The sequence below is a fragment of the Patella vulgata genome, chromosome 4 (assembly GCF_932274485.2).
Source record: "Patella vulgata chromosome 4, xgPatVulg1.2, whole genome shotgun sequence".
Taxonomy (NCBI): domain Eukaryota; kingdom Metazoa; phylum Mollusca; class Gastropoda; family Patellidae; genus Patella; species Patella vulgata.
In genome coordinates, this window is record NC_065882.2 from 81,363,322 (window position 1) to 81,377,874 (window position 14,553).

Consider the following 14,553-nt stretch of genomic DNA (forward strand, 5'->3'; position numbering starts at 1 on the left):
ACACTTGTTCATGTACGTGAAAAGGGAGTTTTATAAAGTGACACCATATACATGTACCCTTCTAGTTTTTTTTAGGAATATTAACTTACAGAAGATTATGTAATTATAACATAATATAAGCTATGTTTTTTTTATAGGAATATCAACAAAAGACTGGGATTTTATAACATAATATAAGCTGTGTTTTTTTATAGGAATATTAACAAAAGACTAGGATCTTAAATCATAATATAAGCTGGGTTTTTTTAATAGGAATATTAAATTACAACAGAAAATTATGATCTTAAATCATAATATTAGCTGTGGGTTTTTTATAAATGAAATGAAATAGGGTTTAACGTCCTACTGTTTTGCTCCTAACCTGGGCTAATGAAGACGGGCATACGCCATACAGTGTGCTATGAGGGAAATTTTGCTCGGGCAGCGGCGCTATGGCCTACTCTTAAATCGAGAATTCCAACTGCCAAGGGATCTTTTACGTGCACGCCAATTTGTACGCGTGACCTCGGTTTTCCGTCCCATCCGAACGACTAGACGACTGTCCATGTCAGGCCCTCCGTCCGGCATCACTGACAAGGGAGAACCACGCCGGAAAATCTGGATGAACTTTCTCGGCCAATGCCATGCAGGGATCGAACACCCGACCTCCAGACTAGCGAGAGTTTTTCTTTTATAGGAATATCAACAAATGACTGCGATCTTATAACATAATATAAACTGTTATTAATGGGTTAAGAGTTTTCCTTACATAAATACAGAAAAAATTTTCTTTACTTGTTGATGCCAGGCATAGACTCTAAGACCCAGTATTTCTTTATTAACCGTATGTAAAGATAAAATATATGGAAAGATGGGGGTTGGGCGACTTCATTGGTTAATAGGCGACCGTACTGTGTCCACATGGAACTTATACTTTCTATTAGGGTTAGGGTTAGGGTTAGAACCAGGCATTTAAGATTAAAACCTATAACACAAAAATGGGAGTGACACCAAACATGAATGCCGTTTAATATTCTTTACTCAACTGTTTACAGCCATTTGGACCGGACACGTAGGACACGGTTTAACGTTCTCGTATTCCTAATATCTCATTCCTGAGTCCGGGACAAGCCAGACCGCATTTTTGGTCCTAATGCGGACAGAAGGACCAAGCCAGTCCACATGTTTGGTCCTGATTCCGACCTAGACCTGACTTAAAATCTAAATAAATGAAAATTGTAAATACATACCTGTTGTTAAGTGTGTGTCGATTCGGGAATTTAAACCAGTTTTATTTATAGCTAGATTCTCCCTTCCTGTTGCCTGTACTGTTAAATAACCACTAACTAACTCTACACAACCAACAGGTCAAGATATCTAATCACATATCTATATACACTGTAAGCTATGCAGCTTATCGTCTCCACAACATTGACGAGAATAAATTTAGGTTAGCGAATTGTGTTGTTATCAAATATGCTATGCCACAAACGACGACTATTCGATCAACCATATATATACTAGGTCATACGTCCCTCACTAGACGGCCACATTGATAATATGAAAGTAAACAGAGCGGTCTGTTTACTTTACACTACTATCATAGATGTTAGCTCTGAATACAGATACAAAAGTACATTTACACGTTCAATGTTACGTATATGTACGCAACTAACATTTCATCAATAAACGCCCTCTTACAGGTCCGCGTGCATATTCTGCCTGCTTGAGCCTTGAAGATCACATGATTCGCTATATATAAATCTTTGACTCATGTATAATTCTTGTTCCTATGGTTTAATTTAACGAATTAAAAATGACGGGAAGTGGATAATTCTGCGAGATAATGATGACAAAACATTTTAAAATGGCTTTTATTGTTAAATATGACGACATCAGGTTTGGGTGTCAATATGAGTAGTGTTGTGTAAGTCCGTATGTTTATCAATTAGCTGTATTGTTTTCATTGCGACCTTGACCGAAGATGATTGAACTATTCGGACAGTAGAAACCACGAATGCCCTACTTCGTTATTATTCTAGTCAATATATAATATGGAACACCATTTTCGCAATTACATTACACTGTTATTTTATTTTTTTTAAACAATATTTTATTCACGGGATACCAAAACAAGTCATATTATAACGGTATATCCTGCGTGTTTCGTGTGTATGTTATGAGATATGACTTTATATGAACATGTACAACTTTTTGTAATGGAATATTTGTAATAAAATATTATTATTCCGTATTTTCATCCGTTCTAATTTTTCATTCATATTATTTAAAGATACATTATGGGAGATAAGATAAAGAGCTGGCAGTTCTCACTATAATAGTTAAAAATTAGATAATGTAAAGGGCATTTGCTGAAAATTTCAGTCAAATTAATCCACTCTGATCGGAGAATTTAGCGATTGAATTTCGGCCTAGCCTGGATCATCAGTACTAAAGTCGGTACGATAAAAAGTGTAGTCTCGATTATCCATTTCATGATTTAATCATGAATGAAAGTTAAGCAGCAAATCGGATCATAATCCAGTAAATCTCGCAGGCTAGCGATGACATCGAGTGTTAATTATGGTCTGGATAAGTTAATTAATGTCTAATTAATAATTTAGATAAAATTTCAGGCCTAAAGAAAGACCTGCAATAGGCAGATTTACCTCTTGCATAATGTATGTTTAAATTACAATGACGTCATTATTAATGTGACGTCATAATGTATATTTAGCCAAGGTTTATTTTAAAATATTTTCAGTTAAACATACACTATGCAAGACCTAAATCTGCCTACTGAGGTCTTTTTTTAGGCCTCAATGTTATATAAACTATTGAAGGACAATATTGGTGTCAGTCATTATCACATATGCAATAGAACTGGTTAAACCCGTTCCAAATACAATTTTAACACAGAGATCATTGCTACGATAGATGCGTTATGAAGATTTCAAGAAAGGGAAGTGACGAACGCGAGTTGTCCTTCTATATAACTGACTGAAATAACGAGTGATAACAGATACACGGGCGAATTTCTGCTCACTAATTATTCCTTCGAAGTTGTTATATGAGACTGTGAGAGGATATCTGATAATTCAACAAAGTAATTGAATGTCACTAGATAAGAAATGAAATGACATAAAATGAAATGGGGTTTAACGTCCTACTGTTCTGCTCGTATACTGGGCTAATGAAGACGGGCATACGCCATACAGTGTGCTATGAGGGAAATTTTGCCCGGGCAGCGGCACTATCGCCTACTCTTATATCGAATTCCAACTGCCAAGGGATCTTTTACGTGCATTCCAATGTTTACACGGGACCTCGGTTTTTCGTCTCATCCGAAGGACTAGACAGCTGTCCTTGCCAGGCCCTCTGTCCTGCAACACTGACAAGGGGAAACCACGTCGGAAAATCGGGATGAACTTTCTCGGCCAATGCAGGGATCGAACACCCGACCTCCAGGCTAGCTTAACATTCACTCGTTGCAAACTAAATCATTTCAATAATTCGTTTGCACGTAGGCGTCTTTAGCAGTGGATAGACACTGGAGTATCCGGAGAAACCCCACAAGATTGGACAAGCGACCCTACTCCCTTGTCATGTTTAAGCGGGGAATCGAAACCACACCACTTGAATCAATGTCAGACCTTGTGATTTCACGCGCACGTGTTAAACCACTAGAGCCAGCGCCTTAACCACCCACTAGATAAGAGAGAGAAATGGGGTTTAACGTCCACTCGACACAAACTAGGTCATTTCGGGAATAACATATGGTTTAATTTTATTTACATAATTCGCTTGCGCGTAGAGGTCTTTAGCAGTGGGAGGAAACCGGAGGACCCGGAGAAAACCCACGAGATTTGACAGGCGACCCTACTCCTTGCCACGTACAACCGGGGATTCGAAACCACGCCAGTCGACTCAATGACTTTATGATACAGCGCGCGCACGCTAACCATTCAGCCATCCAACCCCCCTCACTAGATAAGGGAAAACGAGAAAAAATTCAAATCGTCCGTACTTTCCCTTGTTTTCATTCATTCTATACTTAATAAAAACATCGGGTGATAATTCGGGCACTGGTGGCGTGGACAGGGAACAGAGGAAGAGGGTGTACGGCCCCGGACATTCATTTAAGAAGTGTGTGTGGGGGTGGGGGAGGGGTCCAATTAAACAGTGATATTGCATTTAAATTATCACTGTTAACATTGCTGTAGGATGTAAACAGCCCCACTTAAAGATACATTATGGAAGATTAGATAAAGAGCTGGCAGTTTGCGCTATAATAGATAATTTAAATAGAATATGCTGAAATTGCTTCACTCTAAGCCGAGAAAACCATACTTTAAAATCACCGTAGCCTCGATTGTCAATGTTACCGCTGTCACGATAATTAACACGACTCGATTATCCACTTTTGCGTTTAATCATCAACGGACGTTGAACAGCAGATCGGATTCAAATCCAATGAAAATCGGACACCTAAGATGGCAGCGAGAGTTGATTATTGTCTTTTCGTGTTAATAAATGTCTAATTAATAGTTTATATAACATTTTAGACCTAAAGAAAGAACTACAATAGGCGGATTTAGCTCTTGCAAATGTATGTTTAATTTGAACAAAAGGTTGATATCGCCTGTTTTCCCTATTTAAAATATCCCCATTTCTCACATGACAAGGAGTAGGGTCGCCTGTCCAACCTCGTGGGTTTTCTACGGGTCCTCCGGTTTCCTCCCACTGCTAAAGACCCCTTTGCGCAAGCGAATTATTGAAATAAAATTGAACCATGTGTTAGCCCCGAAATTACCTAGTTTGTGTCGAGTGGACGTTAACCCCCCCCCTCTCTCTCTCTCTCTCTCTCTCTCTCTCTCTTTAATTTTATGTCAAACCACACCACATAATGAGGCCTGTTTTCCATGGAACCGGCGAAAACCCGCGGGGAAACGCCGCGAAAACGCGTACCTGGAAAACGAACTAAAGACTAAAAATATGTTTTCTCCCATAGTCCCCTGTCATCGAGCGAAATATTGCACTTGAGATGGGCGGGGCCGGGGCACGGCGGCTAAGTTGGTAAGACGCTGGCTCGCTAGCCTGGCGGGTCTTCGATCCCTGCATTGGCCGAGAAAGTTCATCCAGATTTTTCGGCGTTGTTCTCCCGAGGTCCCGTGTACACATTGGCGTGCACCTAGAAGATCCCTGACAGTTGTAATTCGATATACGAGTAGGCCGTAGTGCCGCTGTCATGGCAAAATTTCCCTAATTGCACACTGTATGGTGTATGCCCGTCTTCATTAGCCCAGTTAGGAGCAGAACAGTAGAACGTTAAACCCCATTTCATTTCATTTCATTTAGCACTGGAGCCGCTCAGTTTCTCGCGATTACTGCATGTCACACACGGTGTTCCATAGAAAAAGTGTCCTACATCTTTAAGCCGTGTCAATATTTGCACGTTCAGCTCACGTTATTTTTCTAATAATGAGGCAGAAATATATCGGGAAATTGATAACTTTTACATTGAAATGGGGAAAATGAAACCATGTTTGCCACGTTTGTAAAGCTGGGTAAGCAAATATTAGGCTACCATAGGCGTACGCTATATCTTTTGACCTCCCGTGAAGTTATGCAATTTGTTTTGGTTGTAAATCGGGTCTATATATAGATGTAATAAGCTCATAATGCAGCGCACAATACGTACCATGCACGACACATACATTAATCAAATTTAAAGGACCTAAGTCCGTAACTCAAAATCCTCCAAAATCTTCGACATCGAAAACACGAATTATTGGTCAATTTAAATCAACATTGATGATGTAAACTTACCGGGAAAATATGAGCTTCTGATATCCGATATTTAAGATAAATTATTTTTTTTAACATTGGTACACGAATCGTGTACCATAATGCGCTTCAGCCCCAGTTGTATTGAGAGACTCGAGGGACGAGGCTAGACACATTGCACCAAATCAAATGGAGTTATGTAGACTAGAATAACTAGACGCTAGAAATTTGCACTCGATTGAGATTGCTGACTTATTTCGCCGAACATAACTGATTTGAAATTGGAGTAAAAACGGAAACCATTAAATGTAAATCAGTTTATATACATTCATATTACAGTATTATATGCTTTGCGTCCCACTTTTGTGAATTTCTAGGTCCCAAATGTTAGCGATTTAGCTCCTTTAACACACGTGATCTGTGTTTGTTTAAATGCGGTTCAACACAGCATATATAAGAGCCACGTACAAGGTCGGATTAAAAATTGCAGGGCTGTAGTTTTTTGCACTTAGTTTTTTGCACTATAAATAAATAAATATTTCATTTATTATGTTGTATATGTTTGTTCCAAATAAATCCACCTATCTACCATGGATACTGACAAACAAATTGCATTTCTGTGTATGTGTCGAACAATAATAACCAGGCGCGCAGAACAGGCTGGGGTATGTGGAGGGGGGGGGGCTTAATCTTGATAGGTAAATGGGCCGAATTTTTTGCCGAGTGGGCCTCTTACATAATGCATCTTTAGTGATAGAGGTACAGTACCTTTTTAATCATTCCACTTTAAATAGTATACCTGCCATCTGGACCACCCGATACTCTCCTGAAAATGTGGGGGATCACGTAGCTAAGTGGGTAAGACGCTGGCTCGCTAGCCTGGAGGTCGGGTGTTTGATCCCTGCATTGGCCGAGAAAGTTCATTCAGATTTTCCGGCGTTGTTTCCCCTTGTCAGTGTTGCAGGATGGAGGGCCTGACAAGGACAGCTGTCTAGTCGTTTGGATGGGACGAAAAACCGAGGTTCTGTGTTCACATTGGCGTGCACGTAAAAGATCCCTTGGCAGTTGGAATTCGATATAAGAGTAGGCCGTAGCACCGCTGCCCTGGCAAAATTTCCCTCATAGCACACTGTATGGTGTATGCCAGTCTTCATTAGCCCAGGTTCGGAGCAGAACAGTAGGACGTTAAACCCCATTTCATCTCATTCTGTCTATCAACTGCTGAACATATGCTAAGCAATAATATAAATCAACCATGTCTTTTAGCACAACTTTAGAAATATACACAAGATAAACAAATCGAAAATTGCAAAAAAAAACAAAAAAAAAACAAACAATGGTCCAAATTTTATCCAGCAGCAGGTACACGCCAAAATTCAATCAACCAGCCCGGTTGCCAGTGAAGGGAAGTAACTCTTACTAGCATCATTAATCTTGACACCAGTCAACGTGTATTTGAGTTTTAAAATCATATATTCGATTCTTATAATTGAAGATCCTGGTTTCATGCTTTGGTATACGACGGTAGATGCTCAAATTGATAAATAAAGAAATCAAGTCCCCGGGTCAGCGAGTCAACGTCTTAAGGAGGAAGGGAGAGAGAGGGGAGAATGGAGAAGAGGGGAAAGGGGTATTTTGTTTGGGTTTTTTTTATTTTGTAGGGCCTTTATCAGTAGGGAAAAGCCACTGCATCAGGAATAAAACCCAAAAGGCTACACAGGCGACTATACTGTTTGAAGTGTAGACGCTTGAGACTGACACCACGACATTTGTCTCCGTGACAAATAGTTTTGCTTGAACAGCGTGTTTAAATTTACGATCTGTTTTAGTTATGGCATGGAACACACCACGTGTCATTCTTTAAGACTATTTATGTGTTTAAGTGACCTCGGTTTTTCTTGAGAATCGCAGTGGCTCAGTGGGTAAGGTTCTCCCCGCTGGTTTCATTATCATCACAAATGTATCTTTTAAATGTTTGTAACACCGCAAACGAAACTCAATTTTTACACCAACGATCTAATAACATTTAAATACAACCTGAACTAATCTATCAACTCACTTATAATTAGAGGACAATATTGGTGTCAGTCATTATCACATATGTGATAGAACTGGTTTAACAGAAATTCAAAACAGAAAATAGAAAACGAAAAAATATAGAAAAAGTCCGTGCATTACAATGTTTTTGTTAAGTATAGAATGAATAAAAACAAGGGAATGTACGGAGTATTTCTATTTTTTTCGTGTTCTCTTATCTAGTGACATTCAGTTACTTTTTTGAATTGTCAGATATCCTCTCACAGTCTCACACAACAACGTTTGCTCTTCGAAAGAATTGTTAGTGAGCAGAAATTCGTCCGCGTATCTGTTATCACTCGTCACTTCAGCCAGTTATATAGAAGGATAACTCGTGTTTTCCTTTTGTGTTCGTCACTTCCTCTTGTAGAAACCTGCTTTACGCATCTATTGTAGCAATGATCTCTGTGTTAATATTATATTTGGAACGTGTTTAACCAGTTCTATCACATATGTGATAATGACTGACACCAATATTGTCCTTTAAATCAACCGTTTATAATTACCAAGATAAAAGCCCGAATATTTACTGAAAACCACAATAAAATACGTTAATTTAATATTAAACTGTCTATACGACATCACTGGATTCCAAGATTGGTATCAAATTGTACATATAATCCAATCGAAAGTAAGAAATAGAATACCTCTTCTGTGAAATATATACGCCACAGTAACACTGTCTATATTAATTACATGGCTAGGTTAGTCTGCCTTCCTTACTGGATTGGGTCATCTTGGACTTTACTTCTGGTGAATCAGACCCCAACCCCACCCCGGTACTCCCAAGAAACATATTTAATTTTTATACTGTGTTTGGGGAAAGAACAGAATGCAACTGGCCCATTTAAAGATACATTCCCACGAAAGTTTTAAAGGGTAATTTTTTCCAATAAAAGTGTTGTATATTGGATTACCTGAAAAACACCCAAATATCTGCTCGAGTGACGTAATGTCTGCTCGAGTGACGTAATGTCTGCTCGAGTGACGTAATGTCTGCTCCGTTTGGCTAATGGTTGTGTGAACATTGAGAGACTTGAACGTGCAATAGAATTTACTTAGGCTTCCAAATGCATGGTAAATTAGCAGCGAATAAGGACAAATACAAACTGTTAATGTATCACCCCTCCATCAAGTCACGCGAGTAATAAAGATACTTAAAATAGATTCTTGCGACATTGGGTAGTTTTCTTACCGTTAAAATGTTTTGATAGGTAAATAAGTTTGAATATGTTTAAACATAGATTATACAAGATTTAAATCTGCCTATTGCAGGTCTTTCTTTAGACCTGAAATGTTAGCGAAATTATTAATTAGACATTTATTAACAAAACAAGACCATAATCAACTCTCGATGTCATTGTTAGCATGTGATATTTATTGGATTAGGTTCCGATTTGCTGTTCGACTTCCATTCAAGATTTTGTCATGAAATGGATAATCGAGGCTATGTTTTTTTTTATCGTGTCGACTTAAGTAATGATGATTGAGGCTAGGCCGAAAATTCAATCACTCAAACCACGGTTCAGAGTGGATCAATTTGACTGAAATTTTCAGCAAATTCCCTGTACATTATCTAGTTTTTAACTATTATAGTGAGAACTGCCAGCACTGTATCTAATCTCCCATAACGCATCTTTAAGTCCAATCATACACGGTTAACGTGTGCGCTTTGGATCAGAATGACTGTTATTGAGTAAAGTAGCGTGGTTTCGATCCCACGCTTGTCCGTTACAAGGAGTATGCTAAAGACCCCTCAAGCGAATTATTGAAATAAAATTGAACCATATGTTAGTCCCGAAATGACCTAGTTTGTGTCGAGAGGACGTAAAACCCCATTCCCCTCTCCCTTTTAAAAAGCTAGGGTCAGTACTGTCAAGGCTTCTTTACTTGCACGTCTATATGGGGGGTTGGGTGGCCGAATGGTTACCACGTGCGTGCTGTATCATAAGGCCTGTCATTGAGTCAACTGGCGTGATTTTGAATCCCCGGTTGTACGTGACAAGGAGTAGGGTCGCCTGTCCAGCCTCGTGTGTTTTCTCCGGGTCCCCCGGTTTCCTCCCACTGCTAAAGACCCCTACACGCAAGCGAATTATTGATATAAAATTAAACCATATGTTGGTCCCGAAATGACCTAGTTTGTGTCGAGTGGACGTTAAACCCCATTTTTCTCTCTCTGCACGTCAATATGTAGCCGGGAACTTGTTTGTTGGTCCCATCCGAAGGACTAATGTTATTATGGCCTCAGGTTGTTGATTTTCTTGTTTCCAGCCAAATATCATACTTCAGATGGCGTATAAACCCAGTGATGTGCTGTGATTGCATCTCGATATTTCAGCACTAGACGAGTAGATTTGTCTAATTTTTGTTAATATCATTGTCTAATTGTGCTTAATCTATACTAATATTTGTGACTGTCGTTTGTCTGTCTGTCTGTTCGGGGTTGGCGGCTACACTAGGTCTGCCTCGAGTCTGTAATATGGGGTATAGGGGTAGCTCGGACCGGGGAGTAACATAGGCCAGGTGGCGTTAGTATACCACCTCCGGTTTCGGGGTTATGACCCCCGAGCGAAGCCGTGCATTCTTCTAGTAAATTTTATTTGTGATTATAATCTAGCTGCCATGTGTAATTCTCACGACGATGTCCTTCCGGGGATCTCGGGTTCGCCCCCGGTGTTGGCCGAAAAATTCATCGTGATTTTCCGGCGTGGTTTCTCCTTGTCAGTGGAGCAGGACGGAGGACCTGACAAAGACAGCTGTCTAGTCTTTCTGATAAGACGATAAAACGAGGTCACGTTCCAAAACTAAATGGCAGGTAGCGTGTCGATCTCTGATGCTCAGAATGTGTATGGCGTATGTCCGTCTTCATTAGCCAAGTCGGGGCAGTACATTTGGACGTTAATAATACGCCACTTTATTTAGTTTAATTTCCACAATGGGTGTAACACTCCAATAATAAAACTAAATGTGGGTGCGTTTATAAAAGAATGTCTCAGTTAATTAGAGAACATGCTACAAGAATAATTTGCGCAATTACTTTCAAAACGTGAAATAAACTTCTTGTCACGAAGGAATGTTGTCACGCGCACGTGGTTACGATGTAAATGGAGCGGCAGCTTAGTTGGAAGTGAGAAACAAAAATTCCGACATTATCGTGTTTTTTTATCACGCGCCACGAGGAACTGTAGCACCGTTGGTTGGGTGATGATATTGCGGTAACCAATCAAAGACACATAACCTTTGAAGTAAAGGTTAGAGGTCAGGAGGTCAACGGTATTCAAGAGAGAATGCTCTGTATTGGAACAGAGAGTGTTGTTGGTGTATAGAGGTATAATAACAGACACAGTAAATACTAACCGCGGCCGGCCGGTAGGGTTATATTGCTAACAGCTGTTTCAACGATAAACTCAATTCTTATATTTTACATACAACTCCAACTGACCCAGTAAATATACGGACTAGGAAAAAGTGCACGAGGAATAACAACAGAACCAAACGGTAAGTAGGGATTGGGCGTCCATGGTTGACATATTACTCCGGTCCTTTAATAGTTTCATTTAGGGTTCTAAGGGTTAGGGTTCGGATCTTGAATAAGAGTCATATTTCTCGTATTTAATTAACCCATAAATAATCTACATACCGATACAACGTTTATATCAATCGTATCTAGAACTGCTGTCTGATCTACACGGATTACAACACAGAATTTGTCGTCTGCTCGTAAATTGGTATGATGCACAAGACGCCCGAAGTGCCGAAGGGTTTCGTCTCCCCCAGCTAAATTCAAATTTAAGCCTTCCTTAGCAGATTAAAATTCAAGTGAGAATTTTTATCCTAACATGTACAATGATGTAGGTAGGGGGGTAAAGGAGGGCCGAATGGTTGTGTGCGCGCTGTATCATAAAGCCTGTCATTGAGTTAACTGGCGTGGTTTCGAATCCCTGGTTGTACGTGACAAGGAGTAGGGTCGCCTGTCCAGCCTCGTGGGTTTTCTCCGGGTCCTCCGGTTTCCTCCCACTGCTAAAGACCCCTACGCGCAAGCGAATTATTGAAATAAAATTAAACCATATGTTAGTCCCGAAATGACCTAGTTTGTGTTGAGTGGACGTTAAACCCAATTTCTCTCTCTCTCACAATGATGTGTGTAGTTGTGAATTTTACTTTTGTATGTAATACCAGTGCATTTGTTTTAAGGGGTGCTTGTTAAATCATAATTGAATGTCTGTCACTCGTTGAGTCAACCAGCATGGTTTCAATTCCCCGCTTGTATGTGACAGACTTGTGGGTTTTCTCCGTGTCCTCAGGTTTCCTCCTGCAGCTAGAAACCCTAATCTAATTAAAATATAGATCTATATTTTGTTTTGTTTTTTATACTTTCGATGGCCTACACTACATGTAGATCTAACAAGTTATAGTGGGAGTTCACGTTCTATGATGTCAGGTATAAAGCAAGCGACATTTGACCCGATAACGCCAGTCAATCGATTAACCAATTAGCGACCGCCATGCTTTTTTAAATCTACTTTTGCTTTGTTTTGATTTCTATCGCTGGTAGTGTGTACCCACAGTTCTGCGCAAAAAAGGTCAAACGCTCAATTCGACAGACCATTTGATTGGCTAACCCCTCATTTCAAGCAGAACACGAGTTAAATAACAAGTCTTCCAGATCCAAGTGTAGTAAAGACAAGTAAAAACAAAATTTTGATCTATAAAAAACGAAACGAAATTGGATCTGTGTTTTAATTAGATTGCTAGAAACCCCTACACGCAATCGAATTATTAAAATAAATAATTGACCATACATGTATATGTTTGTCCCGAAATGACCTAGTTTGTGTGAAGTGTACATTAAACCCCATATCTCTATCTGTCTACAGCAGGGTCCGTGAAATGAAATAAAATGGGTTGAACATCCAAGTGGGGTGATATTTTTCTTAGTCTTCGAACTCTCCCTGCTAAGGGTTCTTTTACGTGCACAGGGGGTTTGATGGCCGAATGGTTAGCGTGTGCGCGTTGTATAATAAGGTCTGTTATTGAGTCAACTGGCATGGTTTCGATTCCCCGGTTGTAGGTGACAAGGAGTAAGGTCGCCTGTCCAACCCCGTGGGTTTTCGCCGGGTCCTTCGGTTTCTTCCCACTGCTAAAGACCCCTACGCGCATGCGAATTATCGAAATAAAATTGAACCATATGTTAGTCCCGAAATGACCTAGTTTGTGTCAGGTGAAGGTTAAACCCCATCTCTCTCTCTCTTTTATGTGCACACCGATGTGTACATGTGAACTCTGTTAACATGACAAGAGGATTAACCACGCTCCCCATGTTTACGGCGATCCTCCCAGGTTAACATGACAAGGGGATTAACCACGCTCGAAAATCCCAAGGAACTTTGCTAGCCAACACTGGGAATGAGTGTAATGGTGATGTCAAAATGATTGTAAATGTTGAACCCTTGGGGTAGTTTCTGTGACATTGAGTTGATTATATAAGAAAGATCTACAGACATTCAAACAGCATGAAATGAAATGAAATGAAATGAAATGGGGTTTAACGTCCTACTGTTCTGCTCCTATGCTGGGCTAATGAAGACGGGCATACGCCATACAGTGTGCTATGAGGGAAATTTTGCCCGGGCAGCGGCATTATCGCCTTCTCTTATATCAAATTCCAACTGCCAAGGGATCTTTTACGTGCATTCTAATGTATACACGGGACCTCGGTTTTTGTATCATCCGAAGGACTAGACAGCTGTCCTTGTCAGGCCCTCCGTCCTGCATCCCTGACAAGGGGGAACCACGCCGGAAAATCTCGATGAACTTTCTCGGCCAATGCAGGGATCGAACACCCGACCTCCAGGCTAACAGCATAAACATAGTAAAACCTCAATCATGTAACAACCTTTTAGTTTGCTTCTCTTCACAAAACGATTCTCCGGTTTCCTCACACTACTAAAGACCTCTATGCGCAAGCAAATTATTGAAATAAAAATTGAACCGAAATAACCTAGTTTGTGTCGAGTGGACGTTAAACCCCTTTTTCTCTTTCTTCACAAAAACATTTAAAAAGCTTCAAATTGTAGGCAGCACAGGATAAAGGTTTTGAAAATTCAAACTGGTAGCCAATTTTATTCGATCACCAAAACCCACTTTTAAATTCAAACTATAACTTTTATCATATTTAATTGGAAAATGAAATGGGATTAACCATAGGCAATATGTTCAATTTGACCCCCACCCCCACCCCCCCCCTAATTTAATTATTGAAAGCGGCATTAGGTAAGATTAGATCCAGAGTTGACAGTTCTCGCTATAATAGTTACAAAATAGATAACGTAAAGAGAATAGGCTGAAATTTTCAGTCAAATTATTCACTCTTAGCCTCGAGAAAATCAAATTTTGAAAACACTGTAGTAGCCTTGATTGTTATTGTTACTGTTGTTATGATAATAAACAAAGTCTTGATTAACCATTTTTGTCTCCCGCCTTTCGAAAAAAGCATGGGACTATTAAAATGGGTTCGTCTGTCTGTCCGTCACACTTTTTTGGACACAATAACTCTTCTTCTAATTGAGCTAAAATGTTCAAACTTGGTGTAGGTGTTTATTAGATCAATGCCTTGGAGTTCGAAGGTGAGCATTTTCTGCTTAGGCTAAGCAATCTGATTGGCTGATGCTTTGGGGCACGATAACTTTTGTTATAATTAAGTGAGAGTGA

At 39.8% G+C, this 14,553-nt stretch overlaps 1 protein-coding gene across 1 annotated transcript in view; it reads right to left on the reverse strand.

Moving 5' to 3' along the window:
• The window catches only part of LOC126817099 (putative ankyrin repeat protein RF_0381), a 42,352-nt gene extending 40,662 nt beyond the window's left edge, over nucleotides 1-1,690 (reverse strand). The window contains exon 1 of the mRNA XM_050543912.2: nucleotides 1,230-1,690. The gene's annotated coding sequence lies outside the window, so the exon portion shown is untranslated. The remainder of the gene's footprint in view (nucleotides 1-1,229) is intronic.
• Nucleotides 1,691-14,553: the final 12,863 nt, after the last annotated feature.